This window comes from Phasianus colchicus, chromosome 24 (genome assembly GCF_987193195.1).
Source record: "Phasianus colchicus chromosome 24, bPhaCol1.hap1.1, whole genome shotgun sequence".
Classification (NCBI taxonomy): Eukaryota; Metazoa; Chordata; class Aves; order Galliformes; family Phasianidae; genus Phasianus; species Phasianus colchicus.
The window spans coordinates 192,590-200,317 of NC_143459.1; the positions used below are offsets into that span (position 1 = coordinate 192,590).

The 7,728-nt window shown below is 50.2% G+C and overlaps 1 long non-coding RNA gene across 3 annotated transcripts; it reads left to right on the forward strand.

The window, feature by feature from the left end:
• The first annotated feature begins 379 nt into the window (after positions 1-379).
• LOC149915074 (uncharacterized) lies at positions 380-5,654 on the forward strand. 3 transcript variants are annotated; one of them, XR_016459739.1, is made up of 4 exons: positions 380-2,431; positions 2,727-2,804; positions 4,688-4,780; positions 5,071-5,654. It is a non-coding gene; the product is annotated as an uncharacterized LOC149915074 (long non-coding RNA). The 3 variants fall into 3 exon arrangements; XR_016459741.1 differs by lacking the exon at positions 4,688-4,780 and having other exon boundaries at positions 5,071-5,652; XR_016459740.1 differs by lacking the exons at positions 4,688-4,780; positions 5,071-5,654 and having other exon boundaries at positions 380-1,059; positions 1,292-2,431; positions 2,727-3,370.
• The last annotated feature ends 2,074 nt before the right edge of the window (positions 5,655-7,728 follow it).

The following is a 7,728-nucleotide window of genomic DNA, read 5'->3' on the forward strand; positions in this document are numbered from 1 at the left end:
AAGAGAAAAAAAAAGAAGAAGTGCAATGAAGTGAAAAAAGAAACGAAAGCATAAAAAAAGAAGAAAAAGAAAAAAGCCCAAAAAGGTCAGAAAAAAAAGAAATGAGAAAAGAAGAAAAAAGCCAAGTAAACAGTCAAGAATAACAGCTGAGAAAAGACTGGATGGCCAAAATGTAGAGAAAGCAAAGCAGAGCACAGCAAGGGAAAGCAAGGCGAGAGTAGCAGCAAAAGGCAGGAGAATGAAGAAGGAGGGAGTGAAGAGCAGGAAAGGTGAGTTTGCCATAAGGCAAGGGGGAAGGGGAGGGGAAAGGGAGAAAAGGGGGGGTACGGGAGGGGAGGGGAAGGGAAGTGGAGGGGGAGAGGAGAGAGGGGAGGGCAGGAAGGGAAAAATGGGAGGAAGGGGGGAGGGGAGGGTTGAAGGGAAAATAGAGAAAGAAGAGGCAAAGAAGAGACTCAGAAGTACAAAGCGGTGCACGTAAATGTAGAGGAAGCAAGTAGGGAAGCTAAGGGTAGCAGGGCAAAGGAAAGCAAAGGAAGGCAGTGAATGAGAGAAAGCAATCTTGCAGGAATGGTGGAGTGTGGGAAGAGCTGAGCCCCGGCCTGGCACAGGAGCTGCACAGCAGGAGAAGAAGCTGAGCCCAAAGGTAAGAGGAGCTCCTTGGGGCTTTTTGTGGGCTTGAAGCAAAGCTGAGAAGCCGTGCCTGGGAGGAGGTGTGGGTAGCTCCAGGCCACCTTGCTGTCTCCCCAAGAGATGCGGGCTGTGGGCTAGGCTGCGGGCAGGAGTGCTGGCCAGAAGCAAGCATCTGTGTGGAGAAAGGCAAAGGGCGGAGGAGGTTGAAGGGGAGCTACCGGGCATGGGCTTGCTCAGCAAGGGGAGCAGAAGCGTGAAGGGCACGAGAAGGGAATAGAGAAGGGCATGCAGAAGGAGAGAAGCTGCGAGCAGAGTTAAGAGGCACTTGTCAGAGCAGCAAGCAGAGAAGGCAAGTGTTGAGATTGGGAGTGAGTAGCAGGAAAAGGCAAGAGCACCAAGAAAAAAGGAGGCGAGGGGCATGCAGCTCAGGTAGGGAAAAGGAAGGGCATGCAGCTCAGGTAGGGAATAGGAAGGGCATGCAGCTCAGGTAGGGAATAGGAAGGGCATGCAGCTCAGGTAGGGAATAGGAAGGGCATGCAGCTCAGGTAGGGAATAGGAAGGGCATGCAGCTCAGGTAGGGAATAGGAAGGGCATGCAGCTCAGGTAGGGAATAGGAAGGGCATGCAGCTCAGGTAGGGAATAGGAAGGGCATGCAGCTCAGGTAGGGAATAGGAAGGGCATGCAGCTCAGCTAGGGAATAGGAAGGGCATGCAGCTCAGCTAGGGAATAGGAAGGGCATGCAGCTCAGCTAGGGAATAGGAAGGGCATGCAGCTCAGCTAGGGAAAAGGAAGGGCATGCAGCTCAGCTAGGGAAAAGGAAGGGCATGCAGCTCAGCTAGGGAAGGGAGGGGACAGCATCTAAGCTAGGAAAGTGAGTGGACAGCAGGTGAGGTAGGTAAGTGAGGGGACAACCAGTAAGGAAGCCAAGTGAGCAAACATCTGCTCAAGTACGTAGCGAGGGGCAAGGAGCTCAGCTAGGTAAGTAAGGGGGAAGCAGCTCAGGTAGGGAATGAGAGGGACCAGCAGCTCAGCTAGGAAAGCGAGGGGCAAGCAGGTCAGCTAGGTAATTTTTGGAACAAGCAGCTCAGGTAGGTAAAGGAAGGGACAGCAGTGCAGGTAAGAAGAGCAGGCAAGGGAATGGAAGGATAGGGCAAGGGGGGAGGTGAGGGTGAAAAGAAAGAATGGGGAGGGTAGGGAGGGCTTAAAGGGGGTTTCAGGAGTACCTATGATTATAAAAAAAAAAAGAAAAGAAAAATGAAAAACAAGAAAAAAAGGTGAAAGAAAAAAGAGAAAGGGAAAAAAAAGAGTAATAAAGGAAAAAAGAAAAAAAAATGGAAAACAAAAAGAGAAAACCAAGATGAAAAAGATGAAAATAGAAAAAAATGAGAAAAGAGAGAGAAAAATGAAATAAAAAAGAAAAGTGCAATGAAAAGATTAGGAAAAGAAAAAAAGAAAAAAAGAGTGAAAATGAAAAAAGAAAACCAAGATGAAAATGAGAAAAAATAGATGAAAACAAAAAAAAAAAACGAAAAGAGAGAAAAAAAAAGAACAAGTGCAATGAAATGAAAAAAGAAACGAAAGCATAAAAAAAGAAGAAAAAGAAAAAAGCCCAAAAAGGTCAGAAAAAAAAGAAATGAGAAAAGAAGAAAAAAGCCAAGTAAACAGTCAAGAATAACAGCTGAGAAAAGACTGGATGGCCAAAATGTAGAGAAAGCAAAGCAGAGCACAGCAAGGGAAAGCAAGGCGAGAGTAGCAGCAAAAGGCAGGAGAATGAAGAAGGAGGGAGTGAAGAGCAGGAAAGGTGAGTTTGCCATAAGGCAAGGGGGAAGGGGAGGGGAAAGGGAGAAAAGGGGGGGTACAGGAGGGGAGGGGAAGGGAAAGAGGGGGGGGTGGAGAGAGGGGAGGGGAGGAAGGGAAAAATGGGAGGGAGGGGGGAGGGGAGGGTTGAAGGGAAAATAGAGAAAGAAGAGGCAAAGAAGAGACTCAGAAGTACAAAGCGGTGCACGTAAATGTAGAGGAAGCAAGTAGGGAAGCTAAGGGTAGCAGGGCAAAGGAAAGCAAAGGAAGGCAGTGAATGAGAGAAAGCAATCTTGCAGGAATGGTGGAGTGTGGGAAGAGCTGAGCCCCGGCCTGGCACAGGAGCTGCACGGCAGGAGAAGAAGCGGAGCCCAAAGGTAAGAGGAGCTCCTTGGGGCTTTTTGTGGGCTTGAAGCAAAGCTGAGAAGCCGTGCCTGGGAGGAGGTGTGGGTAGCTCCAGGCCACCTTGCTGTCTCCCCAAGAGATGCGGGCTGTGGGCTAGGCTGCGGGCAGGAGTGCTGGCCAGAAGCAAGCATCTGTGTGGAGAAAGGCAAAGGGCGGAGGAGGTTGAAGGGGAGCTACCGGGCATGGGCTTGCTCAGCAAGGGGAGCAGAAGCGTGAAGGGCACGAGAAGGGAATAGAGAAGGGCATGCAGAAGGAGAGAAGCTGCGAGCAGAGTTAAGAGGCACTTGTCAGAGCAGCAAGCAGAGCAGGCAAGTGTTGAGATTGGGAGTGAGTAGCAGGAAAAGGCAAGAGCACCAAGAAAAAAGGAGGCGAGGGGCATGCAGCTCAGGTAGGGAAAAGGAAGGGCATGCAGCTCAGCTAGGGAAAAGGAAGGGCATGCAGCTCAGCTAGGGAATAGGAAGGGCATGCAGCTCAGCTAGGGAATAGGAAGGGCATGCAGCTCAGCTAGGGAATAGGAAGGGCATGCAGCTCAGCTAGGGAATAGGAAGGGCATGCAGCTCAGCTAGGGAATAGGAAGGGCATGCAGCTCAGCTAGGGAATAGGAAGGGCATGCAGCTCAGCTAGGGAATAGGAAGGGCATGCAGCTCAGCTAGGGAATAGGAAGGGCATGCAGCTCAGCTAGGGAATAGGAAGGGCATGCAGCTCAGCTAGGGAATAGGAAGGGCATGCAGCTCAGCTAGGGAATAGGAAGGGCATGCAGCTCAGCTAGGGAATAGGAAGGGCATGCAGCTCAGCTAGGGAATAGGAAGGGCATGCAGCTCAGCTAGGGAATAGGAAGGGCATGCAGCTCAGCTAGGGAATAGGAAGGGCATGCAGCTCAGCTAGGGAATAGGAAGGGCATGCAGCTCAGCTAGGGAAGGGAGGGGACAGCATCTAAGCTAGGAAAGTGAGGGGACAGCAGGTGAGGTAGGTAAGTGAGGGGACAGCAGGTGAGGTAGGTAAGTGAGGGGACAGCAGGTGAGGTAGGTAAGTGAGGGGACAACCAGTAAGGAAGCCAAGTGAGCAAACATCTGCTCAAGTACGTAGCGAGGGGCAAGGAGCTCAGCTAGGTAAGTAAGGGGGAAGCAGCTCAGGTAGGGAATGAGAGGGACCAGCAGCTCAGCTAGGAAAGCGAGGGGCAAGCAGGTCAGCTAGGTAATTTTTGGAACAAGCAGCTCAGGTAGGTAAAGGAAGGGACAGCAGTGCAGGTAAGAAGAGCAGGCAAGGGAATGGAAGGATAGGGCAAGGGGGGAGGTGAGGGTGAAAAGAAAGAATGGGGAGGGTAGGGAGGGCTTAAAGGGGGTTTCAGGAGTACCTATGATTATAAAAAAAAAAAGAAAAGAAAAATGAAAAACAAGAAAAAAAGGTGAAAGAAAAAAGAGAAAGGGAAAAAAAAGAGTAATAAAGGAAAAAAATAAAAAAGGAAAAAAGAAAAAAAAATGGAAAACAAAAAGAGAAAACCAAGATGAAAAAGATGAAAATAGAAAAAAATGAGAAAAGAGAGAGAAAAATGAAATAAAAAAGAAAAGTGCAATGAAAAGATTAGGAAAAGAAAAAAAGAAAAAAAGAGTGAAAATGAAAAAAGAAAACCAAGATGAAAATGAGAAAAAATAGATGAAAACAAAAAAAAAAAACGAAAAGAGAGAAAAAAAAAGAACAAGTGCAATGAAATGAAAAAAGAATCGAAAGCATAAAAAAAGAAGAAAAAGAAAAAAGCCCAAAAAGGTCAGAAAAAAAAGAAATGAGAAAAGAAGAAAAAAGCCAAGTAAACAGTCAAGAATAACAGCTGAGAAAAGACTGGATGGCCAAAATGTAGAGAAAGCAAAGCAGAGCACAGCAAGGGAAAGCAAGGCGAGAGTAGCAGCAAAAGGCAGGAGAATGAAGAAGGAGGGAGTGAAGAGCAGGAAAGGTGAGTTTGCCATAAGGCAAGGGGGAAGGGGAGGGGAAAGGGAGAAAAGGGGGGGTACAGGAGGGGAAGGGAAAGAGGGGGGGGTGGAGAGAGGGGAGGGGAGGAAGGGAAAAATGGGAGGGAGGGGGGAGGGGAGGGTTGAAGGGAAAATAGAGAAAGAAGAGGCAAAGAAGAGACTCAGAAGTACAAAGCGGTGCACGTAAATGTAGAGGAAGCAAGTAGGGAAGCTAAGGGTAGCAGGGCAAAGGAAAGCAAAGGAAGGCAGTGAATGAGAGAAAGCAATCTTGCAGGAATGGTGGAGTGTGGGAAGAGCTGAGCCCCGGCCTGGCACAGGAGCTGCACGGCAGGAGAAGAAGCGGAGCCCAAAGGTAAGAGGAGCTCCTTGGGGCTTTTTGTGGGCTTGAAGCAAAGCTGAGAAGCCGTGCCCGGGAGGAGGTGTGGGTAGCTCCAGGCCACCTTGCTGTCTCCCCAAGAGATGCAGGCTGTGGGCTAGGCTGCGGGCAGGAGTGCGGGCCAGAAGCAAGCATCTGTGTGGAGAAAGGCAAAGGGCGGAGGAGGTTGAAGGGGAGCTACCGGGCATGGGCTTGCTCAGCAAGGGGAGCAGAAGCGTGAAGGGCACGAGAAGGGAATAGAGAAGGGCATGCAGAAGGAGAGAAGCTGCGAGCAGAGTTAAGAGGCACTTGTCAGAGCAGCAAGCAGAGCAGGCAAGTGTTGAGATTGGGAGTGAGTAGCAGGAAAAGGCAAGAGCACCAAGAAAAAGGAGGCGAGGGGCAAGCAGCTCAGGTAGGGAAAAGGAAGGGCATGCAGCTCAGCTAGGGAAGGGAGGGGACAGCAGCTCAGGTAGGGAAAAAGAATGGCATGCAGCTCAGGAAGGGAAGGGAGGAGACAGCAGCTAAGCTGTGTGTTATGGGAAGTAATGTCAGTGATCTGAATGGCAGTAACCTGCTGTTCTGCATGGGGCTGTTGTGGAAGTTTACTGTTCAGACTTAGTAAGCTCTCCCTAGATTGTTTCTGTCCTATTTCTACACTTGCTTTGTTTTTTTTCCAGTCCTGTATAATGAACAGCCCTGTGGCAATGATGCGGAATCTGCACCTGAAGGACTGAGAGGAAGAACATCAGAAGGCAGCAGCTGCAGTGTGTGGTGTTACAGGGCAGCGCTGCGAGTGCCGCCCAACTTGGCACTCCATGTCTTATCTGGTTGTACTCAATCAATAAACGATCACAATTACGGACTCACAAAGAATAAGGCTGTCTTTTTCACCTTAGAAGAAAAAGGGGGCGATGGCAAGGAATGAGAGGCAGGTGAGGTCAGCTGTACAAAATCCCAACACAGATGGATAAGCTGCTTCATTAACAAGTCCAGCTTGTTCTGCCTCGGTGACCAGCATCTGTGCTGTTGTTTATCTGCAGTCAGGAATGTCATATTGCCTCTTTTTTCAACCCCCATTTACTCTTTCACAAAAGAGTATCAACTTTTGATACTGGTTCTGCAAACTGGGGAAGAGTAGCTTACAGAATGCCAACTGCTGCAGTGGACAGGTTAGAAGACAGCTGCTCCACCCGCCCATCTGCCACGGCAGCTCCTTGCTGGATGTGCCTGTGATAACTGCTTAGCTCCTGCCAGCAATCCCCTCACAATGGGGAGGAGAGCAGCACTTGCACAGTTGGTTTTACAAGCACTAAACAAGCACAACTAAAACGCTCAAGGGAGACTGTCTTAAAACACAGTCAGAGAATGTCTGTTATACTGAAGACTAAAGGATATCACTTCCAATTGGCATCAGGGAGAAGACACAGAATAGGAGAATCACAGAACTGCCAGGGTTGGAAGTGACCTCAAGGATCATGAATCTCCAACCCCCCTGCTACATGCAGGGCCACCAACCTCCACATTTCACACTAGACCAGGCTGCCCAGGTTCCCATCCAATCTGGCCTTGAACACCTCCAGGGATGGATGGGGCATCCACAATCTCTCTGGGCAGCTGTTCCAGCACCTGACCACTCTCTCTGTAAAGAACTTCCCCCTGACATCCACCCTAAATCTTCCCTCCCTCAACTTCAAACCATTTCCCCTCGTCCTGCAGTTTTCTACCCTTTCCAAGAGTTGACTTCCCTCCTGCTTGTAGGCTCCCTTTAGGTACTGAAATGCTGCAATAAGGTCACCCCGCAGCCTTCTTTTCTCCAGGCTGAACAAGCCCAGCTCCCTCAGCCTGTCCTCATAAGGGAGGTGCTCCAGTCCCCTGATCATCTTTGTGGCCCTCCTCTGGATCCTCTCCAACAGCTCCCTGTCTTTCTTGTACTGGGCGCTCCAGACGTGGTCGCAGTACTGCAGATGGGGCCTCACAAGAGCGGAGTAGAGGGGGACAATCACCTCCCTGTCCCTGCTGGCCACCCCTCTTCTGATGGAGCCCAGGATCCCATTTGCTTTCCCACCTGCAAGGGCACGCTGCTGGCTCATGCTAAGCTTTTCATCTATCAGGACCCCCAGGTCCTTCTCCACGGGGCTGCTCTCAAGGACCGCTCCTTCCAGTCTGTATGGATGCCTGGGATTCCTCCGGCCCAAGTGCAAAACCTTGCACTGTGCTGTGTAGGACCTGATCAGGTTCACCCGGGTCCGCCTTTCCAACCTGTCGAGGTCCCTCCGAATGGCATCCCTTCCTTCAGCTGTGTCAACCGCACCGCTCAGCTTGGTGTCGTCAGCAAACTTGCTGAGGGTGCACTCGATTCCACCATCCATGTCATTGATAAAGGTGCTAAAGAGCACCGGTCCCAAGACAGAGCCCTGGGGATGCCGCTCGTTACTGGCCTCACCTTCCTGGACTTCCTGGAGAAGTGGGGACACAGCATCGTGCTGTCACACCACCAAAGTTGGGGACACCTTCATGGCACCCTGGTGGTGTCACGTACTGGAGATGGGGACACCCCCACAGTGTCACCCCCACGGA